The sequence below is a fragment of the Schistocerca americana genome, chromosome 5 (genome assembly GCF_021461395.2).
Source record: "Schistocerca americana isolate TAMUIC-IGC-003095 chromosome 5, iqSchAmer2.1, whole genome shotgun sequence".
NCBI lineage: Eukaryota > Metazoa > Arthropoda > Insecta > Orthoptera > Acrididae > Schistocerca > Schistocerca americana.
The window spans coordinates 491,521,229-491,535,251 of record NC_060123.1 but is presented as its reverse complement, the minus strand read 5'-3'; the positions used below and the strand labels follow the sequence as shown (position 1 = coordinate 491,535,251).

Here is a 14,023-nt window from a genome sequence, read left to right as displayed (position 1 = left end):
GGTCCCTCCTCCTTTACCACACTCCACACTCAATAACAAAAAAAAAAAAAAAAAAATACGAAATCCTACCTTTTTCATTACTGTTACGAAACTTATATCTTTTTCATGTCCATGTATCGTGTGGAGGACGATTGCAGATGGAACAGCCTAGAAAACACTATATCATTACAGACTCAAACACAAAGTAACATAAAAAGATTAAATTATCGTTCTGTTTCGTTAAGAGACAGGGAGTGGGCTTAAATTTAAAATATTTATTGGCACTGGTAAAGGTTGGAAACATAATGAGCTGCATGTATTAGCAATTACCTCGAATAAACAAGTAAAACTACATGAATAAAAAGCTCAAGTACTGGGTAATAGCATCGCAAGTGAAGGAAAAAAAAGCCTAGAAACTAAGTTCACCGTAGTGGTGGGATTCTAATGATCCCCACTCAATCACAAAACTACTCAAGTTTCCTAGGCTTGTCGGCATTGATTACGATCCGAGACTGCCGTTCAAATCTCTGGCATGGCAGCATTATTACCGAGCTGACATCCCAAACACATTCCACAGAAAAAAAAAAGAAAAAAAAAAAGAAAATTAGTAAACGTCATCGCACGCAAATTGGAATTCGACCCTAAAATATATCCTGCTGAGCAGCTAAAGAGCTGACTGTTAAAGAGAAATTGATGCATAGGAACGTAGTCGTGCCGTGCAAGAGGAAAGGCAGCAGATCTTTGCAAGGTTTTACCTTTCCTTCTCTACCGGGGGTATTATCATTCTTGGACGTTGAATTCAGGCAACTCAGTAAACGCCTGCGTCGGAATACGAAAAAAAAAGCTGAACCTATCCTGCCCAGAGTCCACTTACACTAGGAATGCCCGTACGTCTTACTCACCTCGTGGCCACAACTTCTCCGCTCTCTCTCTCAACTTTTTAGCAAACCACCTCAGCCCTAGCCTTACTATTTTTTTTTACAATGTGGGGGTAGTATTCACACAATCACAAAACACGCCCTAGCGGCTCCAGGCACTCATCCAATTCGGAGGGTGCTACGAAACTGCCAAAAATTACATTCCTTGATCCCGCCGAAGGCTACCGCACAAAACTCGAATGTAAAACACAGTGAAACTTTCCACAGATTCACGCGTGTACTCTAAACAGGCCAGTCACAGAGTGTGCATTTTAAAAACAGCCGGAAGCTCGTTGTCGACGGCAAAGTCAGGCCACGAGCCACGTGTGGAAAGGTTCATCTGAAAATTGCGAAGCCTCTAGAAACAAGAAACAAGGCAAATTAATCTGATTCTCTAGTTACAAACAAACGTCCAGTTAATCACAGGACAACTCATTACAGATCTTATTTTTGAAAAGAAATGTCCATTGCTACTTCGACCAAAGGCGGTCACAGCTGTAAGTTCTAAGGAATTCTAGAATAACTGTTCGTAGGCTGCAACGATATAAATTTTAGATGTCAGGATGGTTAGACATTTCGAAAATAATGTTGTGGAAATTTCACTGTCTCTATACATGTTACTTACCGCTACGGGCCGCATAGGGCAGGTATTAGAGCTATTATCTAGTTCTCATGACGTTGCATGACATGCTAAGACCGCGTGTTTTAGTTCCGCGTCATAACTTTACGGAAATTGGGTCATGAGTTCATAAAGAGATTCAGTAGAATTCGAAAGATAACAAAATCGCATGGTGGTATCAATTTATCACCTGCTGCGTAGCGCGAATTTCGCACTGAGTCATGCTGATAATCGTACTGGATGGGACTACGCCCACTGATAGACATCCTCAATTGGAGCCAGCAAATTTGCATCTCTGCTGGGAATGCCCTCAATTAGTTGCTGACAGAGGAACACTACCCGTAGAACCCCGGCCGGTGTGGCCGTGCGGTTAAAGGCGCTTCAGTCTGGAACCGCGTGGCCGCTACGGTCGCAGGTTCGAATCCTGCCTCGGGCATGGATGTGTCTGCTGTCCTTAGGTTAGGTAGGTTTAATTAGTTCTAAGTTCTAGGTGACTGATGACCTCAGAAGTTTAGTCGCATAGTGCTCAATTTGAACTACCTGTAGAAATTGTAGCTGAGCTTGTCAGAAGCGGAAGTGAACCAACAGGAATGTACCTGCCGATTTAATGACCGTCGATCTGACACACAAGATGGTATTAATGTCTTTCGTAGATGATTTTGGCGCCTTTCTTAACAGATTTTGATATTTTTCCTCTGTGCCGCGGACGTACAGCACAAAAATAGATAAAACAAATAAATAGCCCCAATTAAGTCTTAGCGATTCGCAGTCATATGACGCTCAAGGTTTCCATCTCAGCGCCAGACGACGAGTCGAAGGTAGTGTTATCACGCCACAGAAACGCAATTACTGTCGATTACGGAACGGCGAGAGCGCGCTCTGTGCGGACAGGAAAAAATGGTAATAACACCACGAAAGCGAGTGCAGCACCTGGTAAGCCCGTTTGCAGCACAGGAAGCTCGGAAGGACGTTGAAAAACGTCGCCGTCACAGAGAAAAATTGAAGGACGACTAGACTCAAGAATGCTGTCCATGTTTCAAGGTTCCACTACGTGAGAAGATGAAAAGGAAGTCGTTAAATGTATATGTTGTACCAACTGAATATGGATTTTTTTTAAAAAAAGGAAAAAAGCGTGATAAAGCAGGTAAATAATCATGAATCCTTACTAGCAAGGGAAAGAAAAGAGTAGAAATGTAGTTTCTTCGGATGACTGTTCTTGTAAGGACTGTAAGTTATACATGCAGACAGTCTACATCATTATCGTCAGAAATGACCTCATACGAAGAGAGCTCGTAACCTACCATGTTTGTCTTATTCCAATTAGGTCGAGAGTTTGAGAACTTAGAGTAAATGATGATAGTAATTTACATTTTACAGTTTCGTCTCTGATAATACAGCGGTCAAAATAAATTTTGCATATTGCTTTATTGCCAGTGCTAGACATAACAGTAAAGGAAACTGATTTTGCTCTGTCATATGGAGTCATGAGAAACCAAAAATAAAGAAGATGAACTCATTTCCAATTCGAACAAACAAAAAACAAAAACAAAACCGTACAAAGTATTCCATTTCAAGCACTACAGTTTCTTGTCACTGTCGTCTTGCATAACACATTGTTTATGAACTAATTGGTCTTTCTCGTAATAAGCTTGTGGGATACTGTCCCATTTCTCCACAGCGGCCTCTATAATGCCCTGTAAGGTGGGACAGAATTGCAAACCGCTCGTTTTCGCATGGCTCATGCATTCTGAATGCAGATGACGTCTGGAAATACGTAGGGCAATGCATCCAACTGATTCTGTGCTCTAATAGGAAGATGTTCACAAGATTGTGACGAAACGGGCGTGCATTGTCGTCCATCGGCTTGAATTCCGCTCCAATATGTTCACCAAATGGAACCACAAAGCGTGAAGGGATGTCCGATTCTTCACACCAGTCGTCCTTCGATGTATTGACAAGAGGGGTGTCCTGCGGCCATACATGATTCTACCCCAAGACATGATTCGATAAGGGTGGCAGTCTACGATATAGATACGGTGTAAACGTTGTGCTCATTGTCTCTACACACGAATACAGTAGTGTCATGCTGAAGACTCATCAGAAAACAAAGTTCCGTCCCACTGCTGCCTAGCCCACAAAGAGTGGTCTAGTGGCCAGGCGACACGATACCCTCTCCGATCCCAGTTTAGAGTAGCAGCCTTTATAGGCCTTCTGACAAGTAATCCCTGCTCATGGGGTCTATTTAGTACCGTTTGTGTTAGCACCTACAGTTCTGCGGCTGTTTGGAAATGCCGCTGTAGAGCATTGTTTTGTGGGTTCCTGGTTGCTATTATACCTATATATCGGTCCTTCACACCTGCTGTTTTTCTTCCAGGATCGCTTCTGTAACACTTTTCATTTGACTATGTCGCTGGAAACTTGTCTCAGATTATAGAGACATTCCCTGCGACGTCCACCTGTCTCATTCCCTGCTTCATTACAGTGACCTTACGGAGTCTCTGATCACACGTTATTGTTGAGAGAATCATCCTGAAGCAAAACGACTCTAATAATGACACACATCACAAGTACCACTATGTTTACAGGTGACGTAGGTCTCATAGACTGCACGTACTGCCCGTTGACTCTAGATACATGGACTGTTTCCGCTAGAATTAGAGTAAAAAGAAATTAGAATTACATTAATACCTTCAGCTGCTAACGGGCGCTGATATATATCAACGGGGACAGTTGAAAATGTGTGCCCCGACCGGGACTCGAACTCGGGATCTCCTGCTTACATGGCAGACGCTCTATCCATCTGAGCCACCGAGGGCACAGAAGATAACGCGACTGCAGGGACTACCTCGCGCACGCCTCCCGCGAGACCCACATTCCCACCTTGTATGTCCACACTATGTGTTCGCAGTGTCCCACCCCAACACACTCATTACTCGTGGAAGACATTCTTACCAAGTACCGTAAGAGTTCGGGGAATATGTGTGCATCCGCACAGAAGAAGAAGGTCATGGCCGGTGTTGCCAGAAATATATACTTATATGGATATTTTGTCTGTTCTTTTGGACATGTCCGAAATAGAGTAGGAGCCTCACAGGAGACACCGCCTTAGAGTAGCACTGTCCGTGCGGGCGAGAGGGTTTGCGTGCTCCAGGGAAGCAGAGGGCCATTCCGCGGTAGCGTTGCTAATGGCAGGGTCTCCCAAGCCGGACGCGCCTCTGCAGAGGAGCCAAGCTAAGTGTGTCTCACAACGCCCTTTCTTTCGTCTTATCCTATGCTGTTTCCCATGCGGCCTTCGTTAGCACTGGCATGTCATCCGTATAGGAGAGTGACAACTCCAAATTGGCACCCAGAACCGGCGCTTCCGGTAGACGCAAGTACGGTCCAACCGGAAATGAACGGCAATTGCCTGCAACCAACCTGACTCCGCACGTCGCAGATTCTCGCTCCTGTGGACAGTCAGGCCGAGAGGGTGGCACGAGTAGTGGGCAAGCTCGCCGTCAGCTAAAATCTGCGTCCCAGGCGCAGTAGCATCCACGGAGAGAACACTCCATCCATGTGAAAACAACACGGATAGCGGCAGTTACCGGTCATAAGCTCGCTCTAAAGGGCGTAGGAGCGGGCGCCAGGGGTCGCTATTGACAGTGGGAGGGCCCATCGTAATTCCACTGGCCAGTCACCGCCCGCTTCAAGCTGGGCAAACTCCAGTCAGTAACGTACTGGACCGTCCTGGTGCCGATTGTTCCACTGGATGTATGGAACACTACCACTGCTAGAAGTCGTCACCATAATATCGACACCCGCTACTACAAAAATAAAAAATATATAAAAAGTAAAGATATTTCATTACGCATCGGTACATGGAACATCCGCATTATGCTGCAAGGCTTCCCGGACATCTGTGGAAGCTCACAAGAGCTGATCAAAACGGCTGCTATAGACGTAGAGCTAGTCAGACTCAATATCGCTATAACAGCACTGTAGGAAACCAGGCTACCAGAAAAAGGCTCAATACGGGAAAAAACTACACTTTTTTTCTGGAAGGGCAAAGATGTTGCTAACCCCAGACAGCACGGAATCGGTTTTGCTGTCCGCAGTGACTTGCTGTGTTGTACCGAAAACCCGATTGGGATCTCGGAACGCGTTATGACTCTACATTTCACAACAAATAGAGGACCACTGACGCTGATATCTGTATATACACCAACACTTACCTCAGCTGCAGATGTCAAGGATCAGTTTTATGAACAACTCAGTGATGTGGTACAACGAGTGCATTCCGGGGACCATCTATGCATCCTTGGGGATTTCAGCGCTCCTATTGGTAGTGATTTTGCCACTTGGCCTGACTGCCTAGGCAAACACGGAATGGGCAAGATGAATGAAAATGGACTACGTTTGCTTGAATTCTGTGCAAAGTATCAGTTGTGTGTCACCAAAACATACCTTAAAGGCAAACTGAACCACAACATTTCCTAGATGCACCCCCGCTCAAAAAATTGGCACCAATAAGATCTTATTGTAAGGAAAGATATGCGTTACTGCCTTCATACACGTTCCTATTTCTGAAGACTGGCAGAAGATAAAATCTCTTCTTACCGTCACGGCTGGAAATGTGTTCGCTGATCTGGAGGCAAAATCCCGGGATTGGTTCATCGAGAACGTAGATGTCCTGAAACGTCTCCTTCAGGCTAAGCGTCAGGCCACAGTCATCTGGGATAAAAACTCATGCAAATCTACACGCAGGGAGCTAAACAAAACAAAGGCAGCTGTTCAACGCACTGTCCGCAACTGCATCAATTCCTATTGGCAGCAACTTTGCACTGGCATACAGGAGTTTTTCAGTGCTGGCGACATTGGTAGTGTGTACTCGGGAATCAAACAGGCCATTGGACTCATTCCAAAGAAGAGCGTACCACTCAAGGAAATAGATGAAAAGTCACCACAGATCGAATATTGTCAATTGCACCGTTGGGTAGAATATTACTCCAGCCTCTACTCACATCCCATCAACATTAGTCCAACGCAATGGATGAAATTCCTCAGATGACATCTTACCCATGACTTGGATGACACAACTACTACGGAGGATCTTCAGAGAGCAATTGTACAGCTCAAAAGTGCCCTGACAAAGACAACATCTCCACAGAAATTGTAAAATTTAAACCAGTTTTTACTCTGCTTTTCAACCTTTACTGAAATGTTGGGCTGAGGGTACTGTGCCGCAAGACATGCGCGATGCCAATATTGTTACTTTATACAAAGGCAAAGGTGATGGCGGCGAATGCAATTGTCACCGTGGAATCTCACTTCTGAGTATACCTGGAAAAACATTTGTCCGTTTGGTGTTAGGCAGACTGCAGAAGCTTGCGGTGCGCGTATACCCTGAGCAACAGTGTCGGTTTCGTCCCCACCGATCTACAGTTGACATGATTTTCACACTCCGGCAAATTCAGGAAAAGTAAAGCGAGCAGAAAAACCCTCTGTTCAATGCCTTTATCGACCTAAACAAGGCTTTCGACACAGGCAGCAGAGAAGGACTGTGTGCAGTACTTTCGAAGACAGGGTGTCCTCCAAAGCTCTTAAAGACGATTAAGGCTTTTCACGAAGATATGGAAGATGCTGTGGATTTCGACGGAAACATCTGACCCGTTTGCTGTGAAAAGAGGGGTACGTCAAGGCTGCGTATTGGCTCCCACTCTGTTCAATATTTTTTTGCTCAGCTCTCCTCAAAGTTGCTTTTGGTGAAACTAATCTGTATACCAGAGCTGATGGGAAGGTTTACAACATTTCCCTACTCAGATCCAAGCGCTTCCGAGAAGACTTTCTTGTAAATAGCCTTTTATTTGCTGTGATGCTTCATTTGTAGCGCATACTCAAGACGATATGCAAGAGCTTGTGGATAAATTCTATACTGCATGCAAACTCTTCTCCATGTCTATAAACATAAAGAAGAAATTTGTCATGGCACAAGGATACACAGACCGGCCTGTCATCAAACTGGAGGGTTCCTTGTTGAAGGTAGTCGATAGATTCTGCTGTTGTTGTTGTAGTCTTCAGTCCTGAGACTGGTTTGATGCAGCTCTCCATGCTACTCTATCCTGTGCAAGCTTCTTCATCTCCCAGTACCTACAGCAACCCACATCCTTTTGAATCTGCTTAGGGTATTCATCTCTTGGTCTCCCTCTACGATTTTTACCCTCCACGCTGCCCTCCAATACTAAATTCTGCTATCTTGGTTCAATAATGACAAAAGAACTCTCCCTGGATGGTAAGATAAATGCAAGAATAGGATAGGCTGCCAGTACTTTCGGAAAAATTCCGCACACTAGCATGGGACAACAAACATCTTACACTGTCGACAAAAATACTTGTGTATCAATCATGTGTGCTGAGTACTCTCGTGTATAGAGCTGAAACTGGGACGTCGTATGCCAAACAGGAACGAAAGCTCAACGCCTTTCACCTGCGGTGGTTACGGAGCATCTTGGGAATATCATGGAAGGATCACGAGACAAATGATATTGTTCTGAAAACTGCAAAACAACAGAGTATCACTGTCACGCTCAAGCAACGTCGCCTGCGGTAGTTAGGACACCTGCATCGTTTGGACCACTCTCGTCTGCCCGGAGCACATTACTCAGGGAAAACAGCACGAGCAAAGAGACCACGTGGAAGACCTTCACTACGCTTTACAGATTGCGTCAAGCGTGATATGTGCGCATTTAATATTGACAGTGACAAGTGGGAGCAGCTCGCTGACGATCGCAGCAAATGGAGGAAACTGACTGCAGGTGGTAGCACGATGCACGACCAAGTATGGGTTAACAACTTAGCTGAAAAACGATGGCGCAGACATGAGCTTATGACTAACCGTCCTGCTGGAGCGATTCATATTTGCCTCGCTTGTGGGCGCCAAGTCGGCTCTCGCATCGGACTTCTGAGCCACGACAGAAAATGTCTCCAAGATCCCTCTTGAATCTTCCAACAAGAAGCACCAGGCCATTATATCCTATAATTACATTTCAAAAAATGGTTCAAATGGCTCTGAGCACTACGGGACTTAACATCTATGGTCTTCAGTCCCCTAGACTTTAGAACTACTTAAACCGAACTAACCTAAGGACATCACGCAACACCGTCATCACGAGGCAGAGGAAATCCCTGACCCCGCCGGGAATCGAACCCGGGAACCCGGGCGCGGGATGCGAGAACGCTACCGCACGACCACGAGCTGTGGACAATTACATTTCAAATAAACAATGATATCATAACTAATTTTTGGATCACAACGTTCAGTATTAAAGTTTCGACAGTATGCAACATCCATTTCGACCTTTGTATAAAAGCATAGTAGTGGTCATGAAAGCAGAGTGCAGTCATTTAAGATATTTCTGTCGTAGGTTTATTGCATAAACTGTAGATTTAGCAGCAGATATATGGTTCTAGCCTCAATAAATGTTTTCGAATTCCTTACAGTAATATGAGAGAGTGCTGGAATGTAGTGCCTCCGAATTTTTTATTCTGTTGTCAGTATCGTTTGGTTTATTACATTTCGTGCGCATTCCCCGCTGACGCAAGCGGCAACCCTCTGCCGCAAGGGGGCTCGGAATTTCAGCGTGTAACGTTGCATTGTGTTAGGTAACTTTGTCGGTGCATGAGAAGCAGAACCTCAGAAAAGTGAAAGCACGAGTTCGAAGAGTTCTTCCACACATGGAACACCCTCTCTTTCAGCACGACAACGCCACACCACACACGAGCGCTGCGACGATCTGCAACAGTCCGACACCTTAAGTTCATTGCCATCGAGGATCCTCTATACAGCTCAGACTTGGCCCCATTCGATTTTCATCTGCTTCCAAAACTTAAAGAACAGCTTCGAGGACTTCACTCTGACAGTGATGAAGCGGTGCAAGCAAGGGTGAGGTTGTGGTTCCGTCAACGAAGTCAAACATTCTACAGTGACGGTATCAACAAAGTGGTCTTTCGTCGCGAGCAATGGGTTCATTGCCAGGGTGACTATTGAGAAATAAATATGTAAACATCAAGAATAAAGATGTGGAATGTTAATAAATTATGTTTCATGGAAAAAGATTTAAAAGTTTTCACATAAAAACTCAGGTGTTTTACTTTTCAGCACGTCCTCGTAAAAATGAAAATGCGCCGTCAGTATGGCGTCCTCTCGATCCATACGGTATCTATTCAAATCGGAACTTCAGCAAAAGTGTGGCTGAAGTTTTTCTTTTCGTTTCATGGTTGTGTTTGTATCAGGGATATCCTTAGTCAGACGGCTTCCATACGCTAATATGTCGTGGCGTGTGGCTCTATTAGTAGTGTAATGTTCTAAGATCACTGTCTAGTTTTGAAACCGTATTACATGCAAATGTAAGTTCACAGTATGCTCTGAATTGAAATGCTATTACATATAGAAAGTTTAGACGCATTGTTCATATGGTAACACGATATGACTGCAATATTAAGAAAATACGACGCAGTGTGGGAGAGACTTACTTGGTACAGCGTATTTACAATGGGCATAGCAAGCAGTTAATTGATATGAGTGAACCTGGCCAGTCGTTACAAACATATGAATTTGCACGAGAAATGTGTAAGCAACGAATTTTATAACTCATTGTGTGCACTGCGCGTGATGTTTGCGGTCTTTTAGCGTAGCTCACAAATGCAAGACGTGAGGTCGTCACACTTTATATACAATAACGGCAGTTTCGTCAGAACCTGACATACCGTCTTCCATAAAGCCTGCATTGGAAGACGGCGATTATTGTTCACCGTAGTTGCTTAGTAATTTCACGCTGGCCACAGAGACAATTAAAGGAGACAGCTGTTATTGCTGATGGTGAAATGCTCTCAATGTTTAGTGGTTCAGTACTAATGGCAGAGTGTAGCTCGGCGTAAATTCGTCAGAGATGGAAAATTGTAGCAAGGACTTGTAATGATTTCGAAAATGTTTAGTAGAGAAACATTTTATTTCCAAAATATAGTAATACAGTTAAGCCGCCATGAAACACACGACATTAATGCACAAAACTCGTGGTACAGAAATTGCAGCACATGAAATCTTTAAACAAAAGAAAATGTACATACATCGAAAAGTAATGAATGGAGCTCACTGACTGAGCACGTGACGAGTTAAGATGCCATACTATGCGAACGTATTAATACAAAACAGATTCTCTAGTGTGCGTAGAAGGCCACAAAATTAACACCCAGAAATGGAAAACAAGCTCTAAAGTCCGGAACTATTCGGTGAAAATCTCCACTTTAAGCTTTGTAATATGAACCAAAAAAATACGAACATATTACGTGCATGTCTGTGAATGACCATCCGTTTTCGATCGAAAATGCACCCAGCTTCTATACAGCGATGTAGCATTTTGCCACACTGCGGTTCTGCAGTCACCTTCTCTGACCAACTCCAGGAAACTAGACTAGAATAGAACCCGCTTTTGTGTCCTTAAACAAGCCGTTCGTCGCTTGCCACGCGACACACACAAATTTGACAGTCCCCCGGAAATGGAAACTCAAAAAATGCTTCCAGTCATCGTATCGAACGTGCAGAAGATAGTAACGGTTGCAAACAACGATTGCTCGATACAGAATGTATCTTTGCAATGTGCTGATGCTGAGTAAATGTCTAAGGAGACTAGACTAAATCACCCCTCCCCCAAGGACAGAAGCAGTGTATCCAACTTGTCTGCGTTTTGAGTAAATACTCTGTGGAAATGTGAGAAAGTGTTCATAATGTTAACATAGCATGTATCCGAGATAGAACTTGCGGACCAGCCCGGTATTCACCTAGAGGGACGTGACAAAACGCCTAAAAACCACATCCATGCCTGCCGGCCATCCGACCCCTCGTCGTCTATCCACTGAATGGATTTCATAGAGGGTAGGAGCATCTTGATGTCCTTGAGGCCGTCGCGTTAACATACATGGCTATCACGATGGGTCTCTTTGCAATGCACGGGTCTGCTACTTAAGATAATTACAAATTTGTGTATCTTCCTTTCTTCTCAGGACAATGAGGAACATAACGAAATTTATGATGTTCTTAAGGGTTCTGTGTATCCATCTCACACGAAGAATATGCTGCTGAACGACAAAATATAGCTTCTCTTTCTTCAGATACACAAACAGGGTGACAATTATTGAACTATATGAAAAAAGTAAATTAGTTACAAACTGCGGCGTGTACACACATTATTTAACATGTAAACGTCACTATAGATATTATGATTTAGGTTATGACAAGTCGATACACATGCCATCATTGGCGATGATATGGCGAAGACGATTAGGAAATTGCGCATGACCTGCTGAAATATCATAACATCGATGCTGTCGATGACCTGAATGACTGTTTTCAGCTCATCTATGGTTTTGAGATTATTGATGTCTTTGTCTTTGTTCTAGCCCCACAAAAAGGAGTCGCATATGGTCTGATCCGGAGAATGTGGTGGCCAATCGTGAGCAATGCCGGTGTCTTCTGGATACCCCTGATCCAGATTGCGGTCCCCAAAGTGCTCCTACAGGACATCAAACACTCTCCTGCTTCGATGGGGTCGAGCTACGTCTTCCATCAACCACATCTTTTCGAAATGAGGGTAACTTTGGATAACGGGGACGAAATCATCTTCCAAAACCTTCACGTACCGTTTGGTAGTCACCGTGCCATCAGGGACTATCGCACCGATTATTCCATGACTGGACGTTGAACACGACACAGTCACCCGTTGAGGGTGAAGAGACTTCTCGATCGCGAAATGCGGATTCTCATTGCCCCAGATGCGCAGATTTTGCTTTTTAACGACCCATCCAAATGAAAGTGAACTTCGTTGCTAAACCAAATTATACAGCACATATTACTTACCATCATGCCGCGCGGCCAAGCGTGCAGTTTGAACGTCCTAATGAAAATCGTTCAGAAGTTATGACGATTTTATTTCATATAGTTCAATAATTGTCACCCTGTGACAATTGCATTGTCCATTTATTCACAGATAATCATCATAACAACCTGAAGTTTATCTGCGTACTCTACTGTTGATGTAAATCGCACGTATTTCTTTCCAAAACAGTTTTGTACTCTATCGCACTAGGAAAGACTTATGTTCAACCTGTTTGCAACAGATTTACATTGGACTTGAGTGTTAATAAACCGCTTCATTAGACTATCTCTGCTACCTCAGCATCTCTGCAAGTACAATGCTTTCATTAATTCGAAGCACGTGTGACAAGTTATTAAGAGATATGCTGACTAGAAAGTGCAAATAGTACATGAGATATATGAATTTATATATTATACTGTAGTACAAACAGTCCATGCTCAGCATTCATTAAGCAGATGTGCGTTCTTGACACGTGACTATTTTGATTTATTAGTAAACAGAGCTCTGAACAATTGTATGACCTATGTCGTTACGCTTACCACTTTTAATGTGCATTTTACGTTCACATCAAGCTAACACAAAGACGACAGATGAATTTTCCAAGTCCGACGCCAGACATGATGTAAATACGTTGCCTGACAAAAGAATGAACCACCCCAAGACATGGTAGGATATCTATGTCACTTCGGTCACGTAAACACCATCAGCAGGTATGTTAATGACTAGAATTGCCATTTTCTGTCACAGCACGGCCGCCAGAATATATTAGTCTTCGGCCACCAGAATATATTAGGCTTCTTTGTCGTTAGGCTCGATAAGGGAATGTAAAGGGCATGAATAGCGTTAGGTGTTGAATGATCGCTATGTAGCACACAGAGATACCGCATAATCGGGTGAGACAGCGCCATCAACAGTGACAGAGATTGAAAGTGGCCTCGTTGTGATTCTCCGTTCGGTGGGCTGGTCGAATTGTCCAGTACCTAAATTTTTAAGACATCTGGATGTGATAGTGGTCCATTGTTGTATTGGATGGGAAAGTGACGGAAGCATACTCGTCGCCATCGTTCCGGTCGACCCAGTTTGTTCTTCACAAGAGATCACGTCGTATTGTGCACCAAGCGCATCGTGTCCCATTCACATCTTTGCCTGCCACCCGACAAGAAGTAATGGACTAACTGCAAATTTTTGTGTCATGCCGCACAGTTGGTTGGATACTAACAGCAGCCGGACTAATGCATTACCCAACCACCAGAAGACAGAAGATGGATTACCAGTTTAACTCTTAATCTGCTGTTAACACCAACACAAACGCTTGTGTTTGGAGTGTCGTCATGACTGGAAACCGTGGACTGCTGACAAATGATGTAGCATTATGTTCGGCGACGAATCGCACTTCTGCACTATCTACGATTACCATCGTCGGCGAGTATGGCGGCAGCCTAGCCATACCATTCTGCCAATATTTGAAGAGCCACGGTGGTGTTACTGCTGATACCATGATGTGGGGAGCTATAGGGTGTGACATCAGGCTGATGGGGACTGATGCGATTGCAACACCGTCGCGGTTCTTAATGTACATCCTACTTCCTCCTGTGATAACT

General features: G+C 44.1%; 1 protein-coding gene and 1 non-coding gene across 2 annotated transcripts in view; one reads left to right on the top strand and one right to left on the bottom strand.

Annotated features, from left to right (window-relative positions):
* LOC124615911 (high affinity cAMP-specific and IBMX-insensitive 3',5'-cyclic phosphodiesterase 8A) overlaps positions 1–14,023 on the top strand; it is a 1,662,866-nt gene that overhangs the window by 162,733 nt on the left and 1,486,110 nt on the right. The window lies entirely within an intron of this gene.
* On the bottom strand, positions 4,257–4,331 carry Trnat-ugu. The gene has a single exon. It is a non-coding gene; the product is annotated as a tRNA-Thr (tRNA).